The sequence below is a fragment of the Mustela erminea genome, chromosome 20, assembly GCF_009829155.1.
Source record: "Mustela erminea isolate mMusErm1 chromosome 20, mMusErm1.Pri, whole genome shotgun sequence".
Lineage (NCBI taxonomy): Eukaryota > Metazoa > Chordata > Mammalia > Carnivora > Mustelidae > Mustela > Mustela erminea.
Genome location: NC_045633.1, coordinates 17,216,195 through 17,243,308, shown reverse-complemented (window position 1 = coordinate 17,243,308; position 27,114 = coordinate 17,216,195).

The window sequence follows — 27,114 nt, the reverse complement described above, 5'->3', positions numbered from 1 at the left end:
TCCACATATAAGTAATACCACCCAGGATTTGTATTCTGGGTGTGACTTATTTCCCGTAGCATAATGTCTTCCAGGGTCACCCATGTTGTCACGAATGGCAGGATTCTATATTAAGGCTGAATAATATCCGTGCATGTATGTGTTTATCACATTTTCTTATCCATTCGTCTGTTGATGAACTTTGAGATCATTTCCATGTCTTCGCTATCGTGAATTATGTTGCAACAAACAAAGGGGTGCTGATACCCCTTCAAGATACTGATTTTATTTCCTTCAAATCTATACCCACCAGGGGGATCACGAGATCATAGGGTAATTCTATTTTTGGTTGGTTGAGGAAACTCCATACCGTTTCCCACAGCAGCTGCACCAGTTTGCACTCCCACCAACTGTACAAGAGGGTTCCTCTTTCTCTGCATCTTTGCCAGCACTTCCTAATCTTTTAATTTTTTGGTACTAGCCATTCTAACCAAATGGGAAAAAAATTTGCAAATCATATACCTGGTAAGGGAATAATATCCAAAATAGTTTAGGAATGTATGAAGGATTCAATAGAAGAAAAACTGATCAGAAACTGAGCAAAGGACCTGAGTAGACATTTTCCAAAGAAGATAGACAGATGGCCAACAGGTATATGAAAAGATGCCCAGCATCACTCAACATCGGGGAAATGCAAATTAAAGCCATAATGAGATATCACCTCACACCTGCCTGGATCGTGTTTCATTCCTTGGGGAGACTGGCCCAGTCCTAACCTAACCACCAAGACTAGGAGCCAGGCAAATGGCAATTCCCCAGGAAAATGACTCACCGTTATCAGAAGACTATGAGGATTAATGTTAGCCCTATAAGATTCTCCTTTCAGAGGTCTGTCTCCATTCCTAAACCCCTGGGTTACCCCTTTGCTTTTGGGGATCACAACTTCATCCAGAACGCCCCCCACCGCCATCACCCTCCTCAGTCATTCCCACCAGCTGCCTGGGGCTCCACATCCTGTCCCTGAATCCTGTCCAGAACCAGCAAGACAGGATGAGGAATCAGGATCTAGTGACCGGTGAGGGAGCAGGCAGAAGGTCCCCGCTTGTTCCCGTAACAAATGGGCACCTGTCAGCGAGGCACTTAGGAAAAGACGTGGCCCTCGAAGATCTCTCCCTCTTAGCCTTTAAGAATTTCCGCCGCACCCTGGTACGGCTATCAATTAATATTATTATTATCTTTCATTGAGACGGATGAGGCTACTAATTGCTCCTTTCCCACCAATCTCTCCATAGTCATCCTTATCTCCAGACAAATAACAACCTCAGGACAAATGACGGACCCTAGACATTTAATACATGTCTTGTTAAATGGATAAGAAACAGAACAATGAGGCTGACATTTCCCGATGGAGCTGGCTGTGCCACACGGCCGGCCCCTGTCCTGGGACCCTCTGCTCCACCCTCCCACTTCCCCCCTGCCCTACAAGATGCCACCCTTCCCTCGTCCCTCTCCCCCTCACTTCTGCACCCACACCATTGGTTCCTTAGTTTGGGGCAGAGAAAGGGAGAAATCTCTTTGAACGAAGGCATGGCATGAGGGAGAAAGGGACTTTGGGGTCAAATACCTGGGACCCCCTTAGCTGTGTGACCTGGAGAAGTCACCAGTCCTTCAAAGCTGCCTCAGGTTTGTGCAAATGACAAGGGCCAGATACAAACCAGCAAAGGCTATTCACCCACAGCGTGTTCTGCCAAGGGGGGTCAGCCACCATCCCTTGAATTCGGCAGAGACTCAAAGGCCGGTAGTGGAACAGGAAAGCTTCACGGTAGGAAAGAGGGCCTGTTTCAGGTAAGCCTGATGTCGGAGGCTGTTGGCATGGGGAAGGTGGAGGCGGGCCACCTAGAAGGGGGGTGTCCTATGTGATGGGTTAGGGGAGTATATTTGGCTTTCTCTGATTGGTCCTAAGTTGGAAAGAGGAGAAAAATTGGGGAAGCTGGCTGTTATGGGCCAAATCCTGACAGTTTGGGGCCAAGCACTGCAGGGGCTATGGTTCAAACTCTCAGCAGGAGGCCACGGGTCAGACTTCTACTTCTGTATACGGTCTGGCCATTGTCCATTGGGATACTCAGCCTTTCAGTTTCCTTGGTAGTCAAATGGGGCTGAGAAGAGCCCCTAACTCGTAGGATTCAGTAACAAGACAGGATGTAAAAATCACTCGACACACGTCTGGCATTCATGCACACATTCTACAGATGTTTCTCCGTGACAGGGCAACGTGACGGGAAAGGTTCCTAACCCCACGAAACTCACATTCTAGTGGCGACGCGCAGCCCACAAAGCAGCAAACAAAAAATGAGCGAAATGTTTCTAGACAGTGATAAATGCTATGAAGAAAATCCAAGCAGGCATGGGAGATGGTTGACCGGGGAGAGGCATGCGGTCTACTTCAGAGGACGGATATTCAGACCCAAGAGAGCCACACAGGCAGTGGCCTTGGGGAGAGAAGCCCAGGCTGCGGAACAGGAAGCGAATAGGCTTGGACGCACGGTTATTTTCAAGGAGCGTGATAAAGGCCAAGGTGGCCAGGCTGGGGTGAACACTGGGGAGGCATGAGGGCATGACCTCGGAGAGGCAGGCATGAGTCAGCTCGGAGAGAGGAGCCGGCCTTTTATGGCAGAAGTGAAGGGAAGGGAAGTCATTGGCAGGTGGACACAGAGCCTTGACAAGCAACTTGATGTGCATTTCCACTGGATCCTCCAGAATTAAGAAACTGTCATGGCGGTCCAGGCAGAAGGTGGTGGGATTGGATAAGTAGAGAGGGGGGGAAATTATTTAATCCAGTGTGCCTGCAGGAGGCAAGCCAACAGAACTTGCAGCCAGGGCGGGCCTTGGGGAAAGGGCAGGGAGTGAGAGGAAGTGGAGACGGCTTCCGGGTGTGGTCAGTGGAGAAGGAGCCATACTCATGTCTTAATTACTACTGACCACCAGTTGCTGGTGAGGGGTCGGAACAAGAAGAAGGGGAGTGGCTGGGGGAGGGGAGGGAGGCAGGGCTCACACCAGCTTGGAAGATGCATGAAAAATCATTCTGTGGTCCAGAGGTCTACATCCACACTCTCTCTCCTGTTCTGGCACCTGGCTCTGACTCCCAGTGGCCCAGTGCCTCTGGCTGCCTAGGAAAACCACCCCCACGCTTGTGACGGCCCCTCCTTTCCCTTCACCGGAGGGTAGGAGACAACGGGTTTCCTCCACCAGACTTTCCTAATTACCTTCACAGCAGGTCTCAGGTCCCTGGCTGGCTCCCCTAAAAAAGAGAAATCGCCTCTAGACGTGGGCCCCAAGCAGGGAGCAGGCCCACGATTGGCCAGAGATAATTGGGCTGTTGTCTGGGTCTCGGGGAATGGGCTGTTTGGGAACATTAGCGAAGGCCGCCGTTGTCTTGCTGGGCTGGGGCGTCCAGAGCTGCAAAATGAGCCAAGCAGGGGGTGTCGCGGTCATCAGAAACTCCGCTAGGGCCCAGGGCTGCATTGGGTCCCCTGGGGTGGGGTGGACTGAGCACCAGCCACATTCTCCTCCCAGGTTCCTTCTTGCAGGAGCCCTGCTTTCCCAGAGGCCTCGCAGGGGCATGGAGGACAGAGCAGAGCCTTTCAGGAAGCTCCCAAGAGACCCAGGACCCACCCCTCACTCTGCAACTTGAGCCAGTCGCTTTCATGAACCTCTGCTTTCTTACATGGAAAACAGGAGAGAATGCTGGGTTTGCTCAAGGATGAAGGGAGGTGATGTGTGTGAAGGTGTCTAGAAGGGCCCCTGGCACGTCCAATACATGGTGTTCTTCCCATCCCCTGCATTGGAGGGACCCCCCCCCCCCCCCCCCCCCGTGAAATGCCTTGTTCAACGCGGCACGCAATTCAGAGCCCATGAACCGCAGCCTCTCCCCGGGTCTCTCCAGGGAGGGGGAGCCTCCTGTCCCCGGAGCTCCGACACCACACCTCCTCTCCAGCCTCCTGGTTACCTCCGGTTCCCACCGAGACCGCCACAGGGAGTATCAACCAGGCCCCCGTCAGAACAACAGCCCCTGTTTTTAGTAACAGTGCACCAGGCACCGAGTTGGGCGTTTTCCAAACTCTTACCCCATCACCCTCATATCTGCCGCATGAGGCGAATGCCATTAATATCCCCATTTTAGAGACAAGGAGACGTGCTCAGAAAGGCCAAAACACCTCCCCAGGTTTGCCCAGTTGCTGAACGATGGAGCTCAACTTCCAACACTTGGACTGTCTGACACCAGCTCCCAGATCCCGGCTGCCACCGCTGTGCCCAGAGGACAGCACCCACCTTCCATGCACTCTGCATGTGTGTTCAAACAAGGTTCACACATATTTTCCCCATGGAAGGTTCATAATAACCCGGAGAAGGAGGAACTATTCCCTCTCTTCTCCACATCAGCCCCATTTCACAGATGAAAACGTCAAGGCCCGGTAGAATAAAGTAACTGACTCCATACCAAGAGCTATGAAAAGAGAAGTGAGACGTAAACTCACCTTGGTGGGTGGACTTGAACCTGAGGGGCAGGCAGGTGAGGGAGAAGGATCCAACAGGGCAACATAGCCTTTTCTCTTCCACACACCCTGTCCTGGAAGGGACAAAGATCCACTTATTCTTAGACCTCGCCGCTAGATACAAACTTGACGTTGAAGCTTCATTGCCACCTGGAATTAAATCATTCACCCTTGAGTCTGGGATGGAAAAATTTACGATTGACTGTTAGTTTTCCTGATACTTGTTGGGGGAAGGTGTTGAGATGTCGGGAGAAGACACGTTCTCTGGGGTCAGCAGGGAAGACCCCAGGAGAAAAGGAAGACCTTTCTAGGCGGTCTGCCAAGCACACTGTGTTTTCTTGCATGAATGCTTGTTTCCTGCCCCAGATCTTGAGGGGTGCAGGTGCTGATTGGCCCAGGAGCGCAGGGGTCAAGAAAGCAGGGGGCAAGACAGGAAAACTGTGGAGAGCATGGCCTGGCTATCAGCCATGGCCAGGACTGAGCCAGCTCTGCCACCTACTCATGGGTGACCTTGGACCAGTATTGTTATCCCTTGGAGGAGGAGCGTTCTCATTTGGAAAAAGGGTGGTGAGATCTCACGGCCCCATCGTGAGTGTTTAATGCAACAACCATGGATGTAAAGCCTTTGGCTGGGAGCTACTGCTTGATAAGAGCTCAAGAACTAGCAGCTTCCAAAGCCAGGAGCTCTGCTACAGAGGACCTGCCCAGCAATGAAAAATGGGAGGGTGTGGAGGACAGGGCAGTGAGGGGGGAGCAGAAAGTCCCGGTGTTGGCCCCTGACCACACCAACTCTGTGACCGGGAGCTCCATACCACCGGCTCTGTTTTACTGTCGTTAAAAGGTTCTCATGAAGATAAAGTAAAGCAATGCCTGTAACTCAAGCAGCTTAAAGCAGGATGTTCAGTAAACCTGGGGCATCTTTCTCTCCATCAGGCTGCATCCATGGCCTTGCACCCAGCAGTGGGTCCAGAGATGCGTCCACAACAAACAGCCAGAGCTGCTTCCTCCTTGTCGCTGTCCCCACTCTCAGCGGCCCTGCCCAGCCTCCTCTGGCACCACCCATACCCCAGCCTCATGAGGCCCCCCTGAGATTCAGGTCTCACACTTTCCCATTGGCTCATTTCCTCCTGATTCTATTCAATGCTGCCAGCTCTCCCCAGAGTGGTCCCAGAGGCCTCTTGAAGACAAAGATTAGAATGTTTTCAATATGGCCTAATTGTTCTCTAGGGAGCCTCATCCCTACCCAGCCCCTCCCCCACAAGGAGAACCTCCTTAAGTTTTTCCTGGAGCCCTCACCACCACGGAGTCCAGAGAGAGGCTCCTCCCCCACCCTGGAAGGCAGGCGGCCCTTCCAGATTGTTCATTCAAGGCCCCCTTGTGCTTTCTCAACCCATCCATGTGGGGTCCAACGTCGGCATGTTTGAGTGAGTTTGCAGCTCACTTTGCAACCAAAGCACAACACCCGAGAATTCCGGATGTCCCCACACACAGGTTCACGAGTGAGTGCCCTCAGCCTGAGGCATTGTTGTATTTCTGAAAAATGGGTTCTTTGCAGGTTCAGGCTTCTGCATGAAGGTAACCCCAGCAGGTGTCGCCACACGAGGTGAGCAAGGCATCTGCCCTGGAAGCGAGTACGAAACGCGATGAAATCAGCCGCCCGGGGCCAAGGTTGCTAGCACCCCAACAGTTAGCCTGAGAGCCAGGTGAGACCACAAAAGAAAGCAGTCTGGGCCTGCATGTGCGGAACAAGTCAGAGAACTGTCCACGGTGGGTTGGGCGAATGGGTCAGGGAGAAGCATAGGAGGGTTGCATCAAACCAGCAGGAGGCCACACACACCTCCCTGGTTTCACGACATCAGGTCAGTAGCTTGAAATCAGCCTCGGCGCGGATATTTACAAGGCAGTAATCGACAAGCTCTACGAACCAAGAGTCTTGTTCAGTTTGGGGCTTTGTTTCTAGAACACTGGTTAGGCAACATTTACCAAGCACACCAGTGGTAGCCTGGCAGAGTGGTTAGAAGTTAAAGGCACAGCTGCTGCAACCAGAGAGAGTGGGAGAGTCGAGAAAGTCATTGAACATTGCTGAGCCTCGATTCTGTCATCTGTAAGGAGGGCTGGGTCACCTTAAAAGGATTCACTCAGATTACATGTTCTCACTGGACAAAGCGCTCAGCACAGTGTCAGGCACAGAGAAAACCCTCTCTTAGGATCATATTACAATAGCCAGGACCCTGGTCTGCTGCAAGAGGGTTAACATTTTCCCTCCCACGCTCCTCTCCACGCTGGCCCCGCTTGTCAGAGACATTCACGGCAGGACATGAGCTCAGGAACAAAATAAAACTGACTGTGTATATATTTTGTTTCCAAAGTGCCAACGTCAAGAAGAAAATTTCTACAACTTCTCATCTTTGCCAACCTTACTTTTTTGGGTGTTTGTTTTAAAAAAAAAAAAAATAGCGTTCAGAAAGCCAAGTCATTCTAGGAGGATTTTTCAATAATTGCCTTTTTTCCCTTCAGATGTTCCAAGATGATTTCCACCACCATCGAGATACAGATAAAAAGGAAGTGGAGTGTTTCCGTGCCGGGCCCAGGCTGCCTCGTGAGCCGGGAGGTTATAACAAGAAGAGAGCTGTCTCCCAGAAAAGCTAATCCGTCGTTTTCATGTCCAACCTTCACAAATTATGCCCGCGTGGCAGAGTTTGAATCACTCCCTCTAACAGCCTCTGAAAACAAATGCAAAACCTTTCAAGTTCATTCAAAGTCATTACAACACTTTCCAGAACTGAATCAATTACCGTAACCTCTGTGGGTGTGTAAAATATGAAATTACCAGCACCCTCGCAGAGCCGGAGAATTGGCAAATTAGCAGAAATTGATTATGGGCGCTTTGGGAGCAACCCCCGGTGGATTAAGTGTCTCGATGACAAACAGCAATCTACTATTTGTGAGATTTTGTTTGATGAAATCATCTTGTCTGCTAATGGTCCTTTCTTTGCCTTGGTGACCGCTGATTTTGCCACCTAACCCACTGACGTGGCGGTGGCAATGCCTGATGCAAATAAGACAGGCCACTGGTCCTGGAAGATCCGAGATCTGTTTTGGGTCCCCGTGGAGATGAGAATTTGGTCATTTCAAAGGAGCTCACCGTGATTTCTCTTTCCCTGGGTCCTATGTTCAGAGAGGCAGGGGGAGGTGGTGGGAAAGCGGAAGGGGACGGAGGGCTGTGGAGGAAGAGCCTGGGGTTCTCGCTCAGTGCAGGGAAGGTCTGGGGAAGAAGCTTGCTTGGAGAGAGGAAATGGGTCATCTGCCTGCAGGAGAGATCAGGGTGATCCTGGGCCAAAATCTGCGGCCAGTACTGTTTTCTCCCCACCGCCTGCTTGACTGAAGAGTTCACCACCCACCTTGCCAACCAGCATGCCAACCTTTCCACGTGGGCTTGTGTTTCCTGGTCTTCTGGTTGCCCCGCAGAGAGGGAACACAGAAAGTCCACCCTCTCCCTCTCCCAAGGCAAAGCCAGCATGGAGGTGGGGAAAGAAGAAGGTACCAGTGTTTCCCGAGCACTCAACGTGTGAGGTGCCTCGGTGTGCAACTGTCCCAGATCAACCCCGTGGTGCAGGAACAGCCACCCCCATTCTGCGGAGCAGGAAACTGGGCTCGGGAATATGAGAGAGTGTCGTTGATTCCTTCATCTGTGCATTCAACAATATTCACTGGGCACCTGCCTCGTGGCAGGTGACTTCTCTAGGGCTCTGGTTACAGCTGGAAAAAGACAGAGTAGTTTACCTTCTCCTGGAGGAAAAGAGACATAAGCATGAGATAAATCACTAGATGTGATGGTTACAGATTATGCTAACTACAGGGAAGGAGGGGGGGCACAACAGAGTGCCAAGGCAGGCATTTGCTAGGGTGACCTCTCTGAGGAGGTAACAGTAGAAGTAGAAAGATGAGGAAGAGCTGGAGTGCCCATCTGGGGGGAAAGAGCATGCCCGCAAGTGCAAAGGCCCTGGGGCAGAGCTAGTTCACCCTGCACAATTTAACTGTGCAATGCAAAAAAGAATAAGGAACAACCAACCCTTGTAGCCAGAGCTGCTTAACTCCTAGTAGGTGCACAAAAGTCCACCTCATGGACCCCTGAAGCTTCCAAGCCCATGAAGCCAGCAGGTCCTCCAGAGAAGCAAATATCTTCTCTGTCTGTATCCCCAAAGCCAGGCATAGTGTCAAGGCCAACCGCCAAATGAATTAACGAATGTTGGCTAGTCCGTGCTTACTGAGTGAGGGAGCAAGGGAAAGAAGAAACGTCCCAGCCTTGACATCAGGAGGACCCAAAGGCAAACTCTGTATAATTTGAGGCTCAATACTTTTCTGAGCCTCAGTCCCCTTCTCTGTGAAATGGGTATGACACAGACACTTCCCCGTGGGTTCACTGTGAGCACAAAATGAGATAAGATAGGTGAAGCCCAAACAAAATGTCTGGTTTGTGGTTAACATGGAAAAAATTTTAAATCATTATATTTCTGTGTGTTTTTTAGCCAATTTACACTGAGCTCTTTAACTAAACCCCTCTCTTGTGTTGTCTTCTGATTCTCACATGAGACCATGAAGGGAGGAACTGTCTTTGACCCACTTTACAGAAAAGGAAACTATGCCCAGAAAGGTTAAGTAACTTGCCTGAAGTCACACAGCTATAAACAGCTAATAAACTCCAAATCCACAGCCTTACCCTGTCTCTTCCCAGTAAGGGGTGGGGTCTGTGAACTATTTTTAGCAGTTCGTTATTTGCGCTCCCTGCCTATGATAGGCAAATCTCTTATTTCCTGACAGTTTCAGGTATGGATTTGTTTACCCAAAATGCACACACGCGCACACACACACACACACACACTCTCTCTCTCTCTCTCTCTCTCTCTCTCTCTTTCTCTTTTAAATTAATCCACAAGTGCTTTAAAGGAGGAAGATGAATCCTGCTTCAACCTGCTGTCCCTCCTCCTCTCAGATGCCCCCATGCTGTTCTAGTTAATAGGCATGGATTCCCCACTGCCCGTTTCCACCAGCTCCCCCAAACACAGCCAGCCACCGCCTCCCTCAACCTCTCACCCCATGACGGAGTGCTTCTCAGAAGCCAGAGCTGGGGGGGGGGGGGGGGGCTGTGATGCAGCCATCAAGGGGAGCACAACAGGCTCCTGGCAAATCAGAGGGAATGACTCTGCCGCTCTTCACACTGTTAACATAATGAGGGGGATAACCTGGTATTTAAATCGCAGCCAAAGTGGTAAATCTGCATTGTCAGGCTTCAACGTGATTTACAAAATAATTTTAAAATGCATGAGCCTTCTTCTTTATGAAGCATGGGGGTGCTAAGTTAACTTCTAAATATTTTATCACACAAGGTGAGCTGTTTGCCTTGTGGCCATCACTCACGAGCCAGAGAGGGGGGCACGAGGTGCACTAGCCTCCGAGACCCTCTGTCATCACTCGTGCAGGGCATTCTTGGGCGGTGGTGGGGGGCAGGTTTTGCGGTTTAGTTTGCTGCTGGCCCTTTGAATAGTGCTTTTGTTCAGCGTCTTCCGGGAAAATGGCTGCTGCGGGCAACACAGCGGGTGTGGTCTGACTCCATTCACTAGAACTGAATGGGAGACCACTGACTTTGAGATTTCCTGGGTGGGGATCTCTGAAGGGCAAAGGAGAACCTGCAGGTTTAGTGGGGGAAGGAGTACAGCAGCCCCCCAGCATTTTTGCTACCTGGAATAAATCGCAGCTGGCCCAAGTGAGAGGCAAGGACAACCCAGGATTCGGTCAATCAAGAGAGGAAAAAAAAAAATGTTACATTCAGAAGGTTTCTCTTCCTTATTGCTAACTTGCTACTCAAGGCTAGGATCAAGCTCCCATCCCTGGAGCTACATGTTGGGTCATGGCATCCCCAGAGGATTCTGATCAGGATTCCCCAAAGTCATCTGGGACTGTGGGCCTTGGTCAGGGCTCTATCATGCTGAAGTTCATCCGTCTTTGGATGTGGTTCCTCCCCATCACCGGAAGAGAGGTGGTGAGTGGACAGAGACTGGGATGTTGGTTGAAGACAACTGGATATCACGTGCGACTGAAGAGATGGTCCAGGGCTGCTCTTCCCGATGAGCTGAACCGGAATCTCTGGGGAGGGGACCACAAGAGCCTGCGTGTATAATGAACTCCCATGGTGGTTCCCAGGCACACTACAATATCAGACCTGCTAGGCTGAGCTAGAGACTTCTCCGAACCCCATCTGAACACTGGAATTTGGAAAGGGAATCTGTAAAAACCCACCCAGGAATCCTGATTTAATGAAGGAATGGTGTGGCCTGGAGAGCTTGAAAAGCTTCCCAGGTGAGTCTGGGTGGCAACCAAGGCTGATCCCCAACCACTGAGCTAGAAGAACATGAGGCTCTTGGATTTCTATGCGTTAGTACCTGCACTCAACTTGAACCTCTGTAAGGGACAGAATGTTCACCACTCACCACTGCACCAGGTGTCTCACTCCTAAACAAATGGCTCTAATGGAGAGACCTTATTCCTCCAACGTAACTGAGCTTTCACTCCACAGCAATCCTACTTGCCGGGCCTCGCCGCCTTGAGATCAGGCTGTACCGATGGACAAATGTGCGGAGTGGATGATATCTGCATCATCCTTCTTTCTCCTCCAGTGCCCGTGCCTCTGTGCTCCCTACCCTCAATCCTGCCTGGAAGCCAGTGCCCTAGTCTCTCTCCCGCCATGAAAACACTCAGGAAGGTGTCTTCATTGAGTCGGTTGCACATGAGTATGAAGGAGTCAACTGAGGGTATGAGTATGACTGTCAGAGACCTGGCTCCACGTGGCTCCACCCCTGAGGACCTTGGACAAGACCCTTTCACTCTGGGTCTCTGAGTTCCCATCTCTAAAACGAGGGGGGTTGGTCTGGATTAGTTCTTGGGACTTGTCTGGCTATTACAGTCTAATCTGTGAAAGGAAGGAGACAGGTGGGAGTAACCGTTACTGTAGTCAGTGGGGGAGAAGGTGGGTTGATGAGGAAGAAGAACACAGTCAAACAAGAGAGGAAGAGTAGAGGGAGGGGGAGAGGAATAGAATGAGGGAGAAAACAAGGGAGGGAGGCTGGAGGGAAGGAAGGCAGGTCACTGGAGGCTTTTGAAAACTTTCTAATGCATCAAGCAAAATATTTTGAAAATTTTAGACAACACTGCTCTTTATATAGTACTTATTACATGGTGCTGGTGTACTGTTTGAATCACAAATTGCATGCTAATGGCCTAATTCATAAACCATTGACATTCTTTATGAGTCCTTAGCATTCAGAAATGAAGAATTTGTGTTCAAAATATAATTTGCATTGCAAAATTCAATAATTTAGTTTCTCATATTCATTAATGCCTAAAACCACAACACATAACTTATCCCATTCCAACTCCCTCCTCAGGACACTGGAAAAAGAAGTGTTTCAGCTAGGAAATCAAGGACTGCTTTTATGGCCAAGCTTGGAAGGGCTCAAGAGCCATGGCAAGGGGAAGACAATCTGTTTCTCCTTAAGGAGTAGGCGCAGAAGGATTCTAGCACAGTCAAGATATCAGCGCTAGAGGGGCCTCTCAAGCACATGTTTTTTTAACCTTCCCAATCTCAGTCACCACCTCCCCAAATCTGAGACTCAAATCCCTACGGAAAGTTAAATACGAAATTTTCACCAAAATAGTCAGAGGAAAAAACAGCAAAATGATCAATGTCACACGCGGTTGAACAGTCTATGAGACACTTGGAAATAGTGTCCATCAGATATCTAACAGAAGGGGCTGCAGAATACACTGTGAGCTAGAGATGGAGAACCTTCCTCTTAGCAGGTGTCTCTGTTGTGAATTACCAGCCCTGCCTCATATATATGAAAGACCAAGTTGGTCTTCTTTGTTTCCTAGTACAAGACAAGCACTGACAAGCTGTTGAAGGAAAGGAGAGATGGGTGGTTTATGGAAGAACTCATGAGAATGTTTATGTGGCTCAGGTTCTCCTTAAGAACAGGTTCTTTGGGGATGCTATCTGGGGTTCAGCAACAATGCATCTATCATGCTATGGGAGGTTGCATTGGAACGTACTAGTGGAAATCTTTTTTTCCAAGACAATACATAAGCTACCGGATCAAATCAGAACCTTTCCAAACCCAGACCTGAGTGTCAGGACAATGAAATTAAACAAACATGATTCCCAGAGTCAGAAGTCCTCTATTTTAATTCCCTCTCTGCCTCCAGCCTGTTGCATGAACTTGTCCAGGTCACATCTTCTCCCTGGGGGCTCGTAAATAGGGCAATTTGGATGTCATGATCTCTAAAAACTTTTCCAATACTGAAACCCCTGTGACTTTGGGGTCTGGCCCTAGTATCATGATCAAAATTGGACACCAATCACTCCCGTCTGGGTATGTCTGCCTGAGCGATGTTTATCCGAGCTGCTAGAAGTTCAAAGACTGAAAACCTTCCTGGAATGGAAGTTGTCTGTTGTAAGGAATCACCTGTGTTTGACTCAATGTTGTATTCCTAGCATCCAGGAGACAGCCTGTACATCAATCAGTACTCAAGAAGTGGCCACGCACTGATTAAACAGATGTGTTCTGAGCACAGCCAACGTGATAGGCTACCTTCCAGACAGCAAAGATACCGTGATGAACAACACAGATAAGTCCCTAGCTTTGTGGAGCTTACGTTAGAGCAGAAGAGACAGACAACCAATAAGTAAAGCCCATGTACATAAATGAAACAAACAAGGTCAAACAGTGACTAGAGCTGATAAGACCAGGCAATGGGGTGGAGAGTGGTTGACATGAAGAGATGGTTTAGGTTAGGAGCTTGGGCATATACTATCTGACATTTGAGTTGAGATTGAAATGACCAAAACAAGCAACCATGGGAAGATGTGAAGGCAGAGCATTCTGGGAAGAAGAAAGAGCAAGTGCAAAAGTCCTGAGGCAGAAACATGCTCTGTGTGTCCATGGAAGACGAGCAAAGGCCCATGTGGTTGAAGTATAGTGAGCAAGGGGCAATTAGTAGGTGAGGTGGTCAGAGGAGCCATGGGAGTGGATCATGTAAGGCTTTAGAGGCTCACGGTCAGGAGTTAGGATCTTATTCTAAGGGTGCTGGGAAATACCAGAATGTTTTAAGCAGGTGAATAGCACGATCTGGTCCATAACTCTAAAGAACCCACGGAGTGCTTCATAGAAAATCGAATTGTTGAATGAATGTCATGCAAAGTCTGTAAGTCTGGCCCATCCATGATGAGGACACAGGCAAGCATCTTAGAACGTGGGGATGACACTGCTTCAGGGACGACCGACACAAAGCCCCTCCACACACCTCTCTGTGAAGCCTTAGGTGGTTCTCACTTCGAGATTTTCCCAACTTCCTCCTCCTTCTATCCCTGCAAACTTGGCAACCTTGTCGGGGGAACAAGTCATTCGTCAGCAAATCTAAAATATTTATTGTGCATATTTTAAAGGCCACAGCGCTATATCATCGAGCTCTGCCCAGATGGGGACAAGGTTTCACGGTCCCAATGCCTGGGAGGAGGACACGTCGGGCAAAACTGCAGACAATTAATCTGTGCAAATGGAACTCTTCAAAGGGGACTGAAGGACTCGCTGAGCACCAGAGACAAGCCAGCCCATAATGACCACCATTAAAATTTAATACAATTTGCTTATTTTTAAAAAGTGGAATTCCTCATATCCTTTATGGCCGTCCCTTGGCCTACAGGGGAAGTGTGAGAGACGGTGGGGACGGAGGGTATAGGGCCGCTTTGACGGTGAGATTCGTCTTGGACCTGGGGCGGGCGCTAAGCTGTTGTTGGAGGAGGAGGTCAGAGGTGGGGTGCTGGGCAGTGGGAAGTCTCACCATCTAGGAGTCTGCTCTGCTGCCTCCCTGAGCCTCCTCCTGCCTCAGTGTCCCCCATCAGTAAACTGAGGACCCTTCAGACCTGTACTTTTCATTGGCATTTTTAAAAAGAAAATATGGTAACAGATACTAAGGCCCTAATAAGGGTTAAAAAGCTACCCATAAATAGAAGATGTTGACGGTTATTGTTTACTAAATAGAGAGGAAGATTTTTTTGTTGTTGTTATTATTTTCCTTCCTCCGGGCCTGAGATAGCAGATAAATCAGAGAAATGTCAAGTCGGAGTGAAGCATGGGTTTCCAGGAACCAGGGTACAGGGCTTCATCGAGATTTTTTTTCTTTGCTTTTGCAATCTTTGCTGAAAGACATTTGAAGTGAAGTTAATAATTGAAACGTAATGAATAATTGCAGTTTGGGGTCCATAGCACAATCATAATTGCCAGTTTATTACTTTTTTAATATATTTGCCGAGTATTAATAATATTGAAATAATGCAAGAAGATCATGGGAAATAAATGAAATATATCATTTGTCAAGAAAGAAGGGTTTCCGCACTGTAGCCACTGCTCTTAGGAGATCTGTGATGAATGTACTCTTGCCCCGAATCCTTCATGGGGAGGATATCACCTGCAAATGCGGTTCCTGCAGAATTCTCATCAAGTCAAATAAAGGGGAAGGTACAGAAGGCTCGTTGCACAGACAGCCCTGTCATCTTTTATGAGCTTCTTGGGGTGCGTGGAGCACGGTGCCAAAGACATCCCACAGTTGCAAAGAGCAGTGCCCAGGTCTTCGTCCCGGCTGTCTGGTTTGATCTTGGGCAAGACCTTCCCCCCACAGTGTGATGGTATTAGGAGGTGGGCATCTGGGAGGTGATCAGGAGGTGGGATCAGTGCCCTAATAAAAGAGAGCCAGTGGGGCTCCTGGGTGGTTCAGTGGGTTAAAGCCTCTGCCTTGGTTCAGGTCATGATCTCAGGGTCCTGGGATCCAGCCCCGCATCAGGCTCTCTGCTCAACAGGGAGCCTGCTTCCCCCTCTCTCTCTGCCTGCCTCTCTGCCTTCTTGTGATCTCTGTCTGTCAAATAAATAGATAAAAATCTTTAAAAAAGAGAGAGAGAGAGAGAGCCAGAGAGTTCCCTTGCCCCTCCTGCCATGTGAAGATACAGAGAGAAGACTGCTTGCACACACCGGAAAGTGGTTCTCGACAGACTGAATCTCCCAGCACCTCAATCTTCCAGCTTTTAGAACAATGAGGAATACATTTCTGTCGTTTCTAAGTCACCCAGGCTATGGGGGTTCTGTTGTAGCAGCCCGGATAGATACAGACACTGATGCTGCTATCTTAATGAACACTCCCGGGTTCATATAGATACCCTTACATACACGTAGACTCAATTCTACATGAGCGCGACAATGTATCTGTCTCCCCCACCCCCGTTGTATTCTATGCTGGGAAGGTCTTTCCATTACAACAAAGCCCTGCAGAAGTTTTTCACTGTATTGATTTACTGTTAGTAATTCACCATTGACATCCATACAGTTATAAAAAAGCAGCTGTGAAAAGAACAAGAAAGCTTTTTGTGTACTGATATGGCACAATCTCCAAGATTGGTTGTTAAGTGTAAAAAGCAAGGTTAGAACACTGTTTACTTTGCTCCTATTTGTGTAAAAAATATATATAGAAAAAAAAAGAGAAAGAAAGGAAGGAAGGAAGGAAGGAAAGCAGAGGGAGAAAGGAAAGAAAAAGTTGGAGGAGATAGACTATATAAACATATTTGCTCTGGGGGCGCCTGGGTGGCTCAGTGGGTTAAGCCGCTGCCTTTGGCTCAGGTCATGATCTCAGAGTCCTGGGATCGAGCCCCGCATCGGGCTCTCTGCTCAGTGGGGAGCCTGCTTCCTCCTCTCTCTCTCTCTGCCTGCCTCTCTGCCTGCTTGTGATCTCTGTCTGTCAAATAAATAAATAAAATCTTAAAAAAAAAAAACACACACATATTTGCTCTGGAGGGGGATTCAAAGAACCCGCCGTGCTGTTTGTTTCTAGAACCCCCCCGTGGACAGAGATCTGAGACAGGACAGAGACATTCTATGGCAACCCCTATTCTAACTATGGGATTTAGGACCCAAGGACAGCATAAACCTGGACAAGACATGCGGGTGTTGTGCTTCTATGTTTTATTACTTCCCTGTGTGTAGGTATATACATACATAATTTTAATAGAATAAATCTGTGTTATGTTTAAATTACATAATTTATAGTGTCTATATATGTGACTGTAAAAAATCGTTCATCACTATATCCTCAATCCCTAGCCAAGGACCTGGAATATAAAAAAGAGCTCAGGGGCACCTGGGTGGCTCAGTGGGTAAAGCGTCTGCCTTCGGCTCAGGTCATGATCTCACGGTCCTGGGATCGAGCCTCGCATCGGGCTCTCCGCTCGGTGGGGACCCTGCTTCCCTCTCTCTCTCTCTGCCCTCCTCTCTGCCTACTTGTGATCTCTGCCTATCAAATAAATAAATAAAATCTTTAAAAAAAAATAAAAAAGCTCAGTAAATACTTAACTTTAATGCCTGAAAAAAATAAATATATTGATTACTAAAATATCATGTTTGCGGTTATAATTCTTCTCGAAGTTACTTCCTTTCTTTCTTCATTTGGAGGTTTCTGTCACCATCCGGGCATCACCACGGGAACGTGTCACCTATGCAACAACGTCCACCCTGCATGTCGGGGTGAAAGAATGTTTGAGAATTCCTGGGCCGCTTCTGCTCAAGGATCCTTCCAGCCAATCCCATCCAGAATTCGAAGGAGGGATCTGGGACATATGATTCCTGGAACAGAGGAATCATTTCCCTTTGAGAAAGGATTCGGGGAGTGAGGGGAAGGGAGGTTGGGGTGAGGCTGGTGGAGCCCAGCACCAGGCAGCACCTCCCGTTTGTCCGTCATCTGTCGAGGTTGAGAGACGCAGCATTCACAGGGACCACAAGCAAGTGTTCTAGAAAAACAGGGCTTGTGTTGGAACTCAGCTTCCAGATTCTTAATCTCTCAGGAGACGTAGAACTTACTCTGTGAGAAGTGGGAGCTCCGGGGTCCAGTGACCTCTGCGAGAGTCTGGTTTTATCACTACTGGGCCTCAGTGTGCTTTTCGGTAAGAAGGGAGCGACTTAAATGATTGCATCGAATTCGTGGGACTCTTCCGAGTCTTGAAGAGACGGTGCAGGGAAAACTCCTAGCACCTGGCAGATACTCCAGGAAATCTCAGCTACCATTACAGTTAACATCACATCCATCTTTTCCAAGGTTGGGGGTGTAATGAATGACTTAGAGAAAGGTAGGAGACTTTTGGTAGGGACAGGTAGAGTAGAACCCAGAGTTGAGAACGGGAGGAAGTCCAGAGATGCTGGAGAGAGGCCACAAAGGGGAGAGCAGGGCCCAGGGAGGTGGGAGCTGAGCATGGGTCAGCCCCCCTACTACCATTGCAGGGTCTAGCGATGATAGTAACCACAAATGTGATGGCAACCGTCATCAGTGAATCAAGTAACTTCCAAGATTTTGCATCACTAATGCCTAGCTCCAAAACCCTTCAGTCTTGGACTCGGGACACCCTACAGTTTGTGATGCAAGCAGGAAGTGTGAAAGGGACATGAGTAGAAATGCCAGGAGCACAGACATAAACCGGACCATCCCAGGTGATTCCAAATAACACCTCAGGGTAAAGAAAATGGAAGGACTCTGTAGACAATGACATCCGAAGACAGTTAAGCGGGCCATGGATTCAGGGAAGGAAAAGGACTCAGGGTACCCAGAATATTGCTTTCCTAAACTTTTCTCCCCTCCTCTCTAACAGGAAGCCGCATTCCACCAGTGCCATATATCTTAAATATATTTGACATTTCAAAAAATAATTAATCGTGTCGGTTTTATTAATGTTTTAAAATATAAATTAAAAATGTGACAAATGAGTGAGAAACAGCAGTCTGTTTTAATGAAAATTTCATACTCTCCATCAATAAATCATAGACCAAAGAGAACCCAACATGGCCCACAATATTTCTTGCCTGTCAGTGTTCCTGGAGTTTGCCAAAGTTAACTTGGCAGGGGGAGGGGGAGTTCCATTTGGGGACTGGAGAGATTCTGGAATTCTACAGGATCCAAATGGCCAGACTTTGGGGAGGAGCGGGGGTTGTAGCCACAATGGGGATGGCTCATAGAGACGAGGCACTGTGACCCAACACAGAGCTGGCCACACTGGGCAGCCTCCGCTAGGACACTGGGGTGGTCATCGGGCAAAACTCCCCAGTGTTAGGTTGAAACGCAGCAAGATGGCAGCACTGGCCAGCGGGCAGAGCCATCCATGCTCAGCCTGCCCTGGGGAGATGGTGGGGATTGTCCAGGAAGGACTGCCCTGAGCAAGGAGGAAGGAAAGCCACGCCCCTCTCACCTCGAGGTGCTGTCCCAATGTCAGGGCCTATCTGCAAACGTTTCAACCAGAATCTCTACTGACATTTCACTTTCTCTTTCATGAAGTCTTAGAAGAGACGCCTTATCCTATCCATGGGTAAGATGCAAACGAACTGTATCCACTTCGTTGTTTTTTATTTATTTGTTTTTGTTTTTTGGTTTTGTGTTTTGTTTTGTTTTTCCTGAAGGAATCCAGAGGACAGGATGCTACGATCTCCGCTGGGCATCCACGCTAGTGTTTTGATCCCAAAGTCTGCTCCTCCCTTCAACGCTACCTTAGAACCTTCATATCTGCTCTGGGGTTTGCAGAGGGTCAAATTGATTCACTGCGATCTGGATCCAAAACTTGAACTTGAACTTTTGGGTTCAAAAGCTTTCAGGACGTAAGGAGGATGTAAGCGTGGTTGAAAATGCAGATTCCGAGGTCAGCGGTCCACGGTTTGGGGGAGAGGGGACAGGAGCGCTCCTTGTACCCAAGCATCCCCAATGGGTCAGCGCTGGTAGACTCTAGACCACACACTCAGATGCGTCGGGCCGAATGAGCTTTGGCGAGAACGCGGAGTAGAGCCTGGGGTGGGGTGGTTCTTCGGGGGAAACCAGGATATTATCCATCAGAACCCCCTCAGCATCAACCATCCAGTCTTCACAGCATTCCCTCATCTCCTTCTACACCAGAGTTTAGCAAACCCCGTCTTCTGAGGCCAGATTGAAATGCCAGAATGTATGGAGATTAATCACAGAATAATACAAACTGCCGCTTATCATCTCCCATATATTTGACATAATTACCCTACAAGCAACATGAAAATGTTATACTGTAATAACTCCCAGCCAGAAGAAAAAGCAGTGTTGCTGATAACGTGAAAATAGAGAAGAATACAGAATAGAGCCCTTCGAAAACTTTTAATTAATTTTTCCCCCTTTCAACATAATTGATGTCAGTTCAGGCTTCAGTGTTTTCAAAGTGCTTGGCCTCGTCACAAAGAAATTTAGGACCAGTGCGCGCTGACTGCAGAGCAAAGCTGGGTCCTGGTGGGGGACTAAGGTGGAGCGACATAAGGGGCCTTTCTGCATCTTTGAAACATACAGCATACCTGCATCACCTCCCGTTTCAATTACTTCCTAGCTCCCCATGTCCTGCCCTGCGGAACCCAAGACCCAACGTCCTTTGGTGTCATTCACCATCCCTCATGGTCCAGCACCCGCTGGCTTGCCTTGTCCGTCTTACTCTTGTCCCTTCCCCGTGTGCCCCAGCGTTAGCAAACTGCTGGAAACTAACTTTCCAAGGCACCAGTCTTGGTCCAAACGGGCTGCTATGACAAAGCACCGCGGCTAGGTGGCGTATGAACAACAGAAATTTATTTCTCACAGGTTCTAGAAGGAGGCTGAAGTCCAAGATCAGAACACCACCACCACCACCCCCACCCTGCCCCGTTCTGGTGAGAGCCCTCTTCTAGGCCGCAGACGGCTGACTTGTCCACGTGGCAGAGAGAGAGCAAGGAAGCTCTGTGGGGTCCCTTTGGTAAGGGTGCTATCTCCCTCATGACCTAATTATCCCCCAAAAACCCCACCTCCTCATACCATCACACTGGAACCTATGCAATAAATTCCTGGTTGAAACCACCCATCTCTCTCTCGATGAACTACTATGATTCACTGTCTGAACCAATATATATAACCTATTATTTCCCTTTTCTCCTAGACTGCCAGGAAGCTCAAAGTTAAACGTCATACTTCCTCAACATTAATTTTCTCTTTTCTGCTCTGTGATTTTATTGTGGCCGCTGTTTTCTAGTTCCAATTTACGGGCCCTATTTTCTCATTTTATCCACCATCAGCATTGCGAACGACTTCACGCGGTTTAGCCGCGGAAGATACATAAAGGATATTCCCTCTAATGCTTGCTTTACATTCGTCTTAACAGATAAGCACACCTTTTAAATAAAGAGCAAGCATAATCTGAGCAGTAAACAAACAGCAAATATTTGTTGAGCATTACTTATGAGATGGGCATAAAGCTAGGTTCTCTGCATACAAAGAAGGAAAGAACGGGGTGCCTTCACTCAAGGAGTTCACTGTTCGCTGGGAAAAGGATAGGATTACAGCCTAGTATGGGTATTTCCCATGACAGAGGTGTGTCCTGAGTGCCATAAGGGGAAGGAAACAGGCGTTGAGGCTTCCGGCGGAAGTTGGAGAGGGCTCCTGGAGGGAGTGATAGTTGAGCAGGGTCTTAATGGATACCTAGGAGTTCACCAGTGGAGCAAGAAGATGTGCTGAACTTCAAGAATGTCAAGTGAGTGGATACGGCTAGAAGAACGCACACAGAATGCGGGGTTGGCGGGAGCCTGGCGCCTTAAGAAGAGGAAGGGTAGACCATAAAACACCGGGGCGGACCTTGCAGGTAAGTTTAGAGTTCATCTTGCAGACCACTGGTCTAGAATAACTGTTTTGCATACGGGAGCTCCATTTCAACGTTCGGAAATTTCAGGACAATAGTTTCAGTACAGACTGTCTGAGAAGACCCATCACAGCAAAAGTTATGGTACGTTCAGCGATGCGTTTAAATTAATTTGTACTTTGTTCAGCCCAATCAAATCTGCAGACATTTGAAAAATAGATGCACCCAACAACACACGCACTCGACTCCTCAACGCCATAAATAAAACATGACCGCGTCGGGCCTGTGGGGTGACCCTTCTCCCCGCCATCTTCGGCTGGGACGCGGAGCGAGGCAGTAGGCTCACTCTGTCTTACGTACATCCACCGTGGCGCCAACTTGTGGACCCTTTTACTATTTTACTCTTTCACTTACTTTTATCTGTGCTTTACACGTCCTCTTGTTTTTCTGTTTCCCTGCCTTCAGTGCTCTCTAATGATCTGTTGTCATCAAGCGTCCAACTAATGTGTCTGTCTGTCTCATTTGGTGGTCCCCAATGGCAACCCCCTCCCCCCACTGCCGGGAGCTTGTTAAAGCAGACTGCTGACACCTTCTCTCACAAATCCCTGGCCAGTAACGACACAGCTGGTCCAAGGACCACACTTTGGGAACCGCTGACTTTTATCATCGCTCTCTGGCTTTAGTATCAGTTTGCCTATGGTTTTATGGACTTCTTATGTATCTTTACCTTTCTTAAAGTTTTCCAGCCCTCGGGGTGCCTGGGTGGCTCAGTTGTTGAGCGTCTGCCTTCGGCTCACGTCATGATGCCAGGGTCCTGGGATCGAGCCTGGCATCAGGCTCCCTGCTCAGGGGAGGTCTGTTTCTCTGTCTCCATCTGCTGCTCCCCATCCTTGTGTGCTCTCTCTCTCTCTAGTTGTCCCTCTCTGTCAAATAAATAAAAATAAATTTTAAAATCTTTAGTTTTCCAACCCTTGATTTCATAAAGAAATGCTCAAAATATACAAAAATAATTAGAGGAAGACATAAATGTCCAGAAATACACACGATCTCTATAAACACATTTTCCACATGTTGTATGATGTTTAAGATGGATGGGACCTCACACTCTCAACTCACTTCAAACTAGTAAGACAATAAATGCATATGATCTGCACGACCTCTACCTGTCACCTGTCAGTAAATGTAAAGTGAGAGCCAAGACTTTCTATGTTTATGTATTCATTATAAGAAACTGAATGTGCAAACAGACAATGGTCAGACAAGATATAAAAATAGAATTCGGACCCATGATCTGTAGAACCGGCCCAGGAGACTACCCCACTGTCTACACTAACCAGCCCAGGAAGCCAGGCTGCCATCTGTAAGTCCAAGTGTAAGAAGCGAGACCACTATCTCTAGCAACCAGTCCAGGAAGCCAAACCTTTGTAACAGTTGGCACCAAAGGAGCAGGACTTGATTAAGCACCAACAGCCCCCCCTTAAGTTTTGTTCCTTATGCCAATGGGGAGCCAACCAGAGAAAGCCAAACATATACCCGTAAGCAATCACAGAATAAGTCTCTACTTCCAAATGGCCCACATGCAGCCTCCCCAAGCCAACAGCCTGCAACCAGGGCACACCTTAAGCTTCTCTTGTTTCTACCACAAAGCTTTCCTCTACTGCCCACTTGGAGCCTCAGCCAAAAGGTAAGGGAGTCAGCCCCCACCACCTGGGTCTTGGCAAGTTTTGAATAGCCTTTGCTTGTTCTCATTTGGTTGGTCTTTGGTTACTTCCAGAGAGCTGAAGGACCCAGAGGAAAGCCATGGCCAACGGAAGCTTGGAGAGGGAAGCATTTCATGAAAGGAGTTACATGAGCAAGAGCCATGAGGGCGTTTATCTAGTTCATATACAATGGTTGCTGCCTGTGTGTATTCTCAGGTCCCTCTCCATAATTATGTCCAAGGACTATGTGGCTCAGGGTTGACAACTACTGCCACGGCTCAGGGAGAACCCTCTAGGAGTGTTTGAGCTGAGATGCATCGTGGTCTCTGCATTAAATGCATTGTCCGGCAGCTGTGTGGAGGACGGGCAATAAGGAAAGATAGAATCAGTCAACCAGAGTTTCTTTACATGGATCTAGACCACATCTCCCATGGTGGAGACACGCCTTGTCTGCAGGTGCATTCCCATTGCCCTTGGAGAGCCGGGTTTTCCTTCCTGATCACAAAGCATGGTGGCACCACTGTCCTCACAGGCAGGTCCTTGCATGGCCTCGGGGTAAAGCTGCAGCAGCAGCAAGCCACAGTCATGGTTATTTAATTAGCATAAGAGACCTCCATCCAGAAGCCGAGGGCCACGTTTGCAGCTGAGAATCCCCTCTTAATCGCTGGGCATGGGAGACCCATCATTCCTTTGACGGGCCTGTGGCTTGCTATTCTGACCTCCAGCATCTGGACCTGCTGGAGCCATGCAAATGATTCCCAGTCTGGGTAAGACAAATCCCACAAACGACACTCTGGCCAGAACATTTGGCCAGACTCTTTAAATTTCATGAGGAGAGGGAAATACCAGCTCCACCATCCTGGAGCGGCTGCAAGCAAGACCTCCCGAAAACACTGATCTTAAATAAATCAGTCAGATGTCCTGGGTCTGAGCCAACCTACAGTGCTTAGGAACAGTGGGACCCTGACGGTGCAGGTACCAGAACCTCTCTGCCCTCCATGTCCCCTCGTGTAAAAAGGGCACAATGTGAGCATCTGCCTCTCAGCCTGCAGTATGCCTGACCTACAGCAAACACTGATGATTTTAACACACGCTCCTAAAGCTCCAGGTGGCACCTAGAGAGTATCCTCTCTAGGTCAAGACTCGCCTTTGACCAAATGTTGACCCCTTAGGTCCATGCAGTGACAACATTTCTTCACGGCCTTTCATCCGCTGTCACCTTCCTAGAGAGTCTTTTAGACTCTCCTTCCTAATTTCCGCCCCCACCCATGACATTTTAACAGCCCATGACATTTTGAATGTATACTACAGATACACGCACACACACACAAAAGACGCGTGCGCGCTTCTGTACTTGGGTCCTTTGCAGAACCACGAACCAAGACAAGAGCCAAGATTCTTTTCACCCCTCGAGAGCCAATTTCCAGAGCAGCGATGAAATTTTATATGCTTCTTTTATTCTCTGTCCCGCCCACTGGGAAATGAGAGAAGATTCACTGCATATATAGGTCTACACAAAGAGTATATACACACACATACATGGACAAGGGTGAGCCTCCTTTATCCGATGGGCATGACAATGTGCCTGCCATAGTTCAATTTTGCACAGTCGGTAGAGGAACTAGTGTTAAATGAAATAAAGCATCTCCTAATTTTTAAAATGAGCCCATTTTCGCTCACGTGAATGCACGATCTCCAAATGAGTGAAGTGGAAAAAAAAAAAACCAAACGAACAAGAAATCCCACACATATTCAGTTTAAAGTTCAACCTCTGATTCCAAAATATTGCTCTTCCTCCGTGTGTGTGTGTGTGAGTTGCAGCAGGAGATAGTAGTGGTTGCTCTTTGTACATAGGTTTGTGTGTGCCTGAGTGTTCGACCGTTGGCTTAATGGATGGACTTGACTTGCCAAGAGAAAAAGTGGGCAGCAAACTCTGGCCCCTAGACTTGTATTTTCTGTTCTGGGAAACCAGAATTCCAGGTCCCTCTTGGCACACTGCCCCCTTAGGGCTCCAAAGGCGTGTCCCCCACCCATCCTCACATTCCCACGTGCCCTTGGTCTCTCCAACTCCCCGTGGTCCCATCTGGGTCCACTGGATGGGACGCCCACCGCTCTCCACAGGAGGGAGCCGCAGTCTAAGGGCTGGGTGTTACTGGGCACAGCTGGTTGGCACCTTGTGCTTGGCGTGGGAAGGAGAAAGGTGGACAAAGGCACAGTTGTGACACCCAGGGAGCTCCGAGTCCAGCAAAGGGGGCCCACCTCTCCCAGCTTCCCGCTTCCCCACGCATCGCCGAGCGCGGAGGTGGCGCAGCCCCGTGGATAGACCACGCGCTGGTGTTCTAGCTCCAGTCCTGGGTCCTTTTTTCTTTTTTCAATTTCTTGTGAGTCTACAATTATTCCCAAATACAAAGGGGAAACAAGCCAGTGGCTGCTCAGTAGGGTCCTACCTGTTGGGAGTAGAAGGGGAGGCTGGGCTTGAAGGGGAAGTCTTGCTGTGTCAGCACAATCCGCACCCCCGCCCCTCCCCGCGCCCCGCCCCAAGCACCCGCCGGCCCCCAGATCCAGGATGGAAACAGCTCCCAGGGCTATGCTGTGATTCTGAAGTGCTCTTTGATCCCTCACTCTGGGTCTGTTACCACTTAAGCGGTCTGTGTTTAAACTCTCCCTGAGTGATCTCCAGCCTTTCATCCAGGTCCTTTGATGACTTCGTTCTGGTCACTTGCTAATCCGGCTGAGGTTCCTGCTTCCCACCAGGTTTTCTTCTGCCTTCTCATCCCATTTCCTTTGTGGCTGACCCTTCCCTTAGCTGAGAGGCCAGGAGGCAGAGGCCCTGGTTGCTCAGGAGTGCTGACCCCTGCTGTTTCTTCCCTCTGGTCTGAAGAAGCTAAGCTGACCCCGGGGGCATCCGCTCAGTGATGTCGTTCCAAACCAGGACCTGTGATTCAATCAGCCTCATTTCAGAATCCTTTGAAATTGGAGTTCTGGAAAAATCCCCACAGGTGATCCCTTCTGAGGATATCTATGGCCAGAGCACTCCTTCAGGAGACTGAAAGGGCATGGCGTTTAAAGGACTAGGAGTTGGGGCTCCAAGCTGTCCTGCCTCCAGTCCCCACCAAGTCTCTCTTCCTCTGCTGGAGACCACCATCCTTCACCCACAGGTGTGCCCCAGGTAGCTGAGAAAAAGCAGGAAAGGGATCTGCAAGCTGGACAGCACTTTGCCAATAAAATGTAAATGGTTTTCTCCCAGTTTCGATGCCCAGTGGCATTTATTTTGCTCACAAATCTCCAAGTCGGTGAGGCTTGGTACAGAGGCGAGTCTCTACTCCACGTAGCCTCAATGGGCGCAGCATGAAGGTGGCGTCTGGAATCATCTGCAAGCTCACCCCCTCCCACTTCCTGTAAGTGACATCGGCGGCTGGTCAGGGCCCCGGCTAGGACTGGAGCTAGAACACCAACACATGGTCTATCCATGGGGATGCTTGGCTTTCCTCATGCCCTGGTGGCCCCCAGTTCCAGTGGCACATGTTGGGGAAGGGCAGGGACAACTGGGTAGAAACTGTATTGTCTTCTATCACCTAGCCTCGACCATCATGCTGCAATCCTCCCAGCACTGATGGGGTAGAGGCGACCCATAAAGGCCAGCCCACCATCAAGAGAACAGGAATTAGACCCCACCTTTTCATAAGGGGAGTGTCCAAGAATCTGCAGATATATTTTAAAACCACTGCACTATGCATCTCATTTCAGTTTTATAAAGACAGAGCATCTCCTCTATGCCAGATACTTTGCTAGATGCCAGAGAGACAGAAATGGGCAATTCACCTGGAAGAGAGATTTAAACAACTCCAGAGCCAAAGTATTTGGGTTCCACTTATCCCAACTATGGTTTTATAATTTGCAATGAATTTTGCATGAATCTCTGATTAATACATATTTGGGAAATGCCCACATTGTCCAAGATTGCTTTTGGTGCCCAAGGCCACCACATATGGTTGGGCAGGCTGGGCACTGCACAAAGGCCCCCCTCCAAGCAGCCAAGATGAGAGTGAATTCTATAATGCACCTGCTCATTGGACTATGTGCTCTGGGGGCAGGGCTGGTTTGCAAAAGGACATTTTTGGTTTCCACCTGCTAA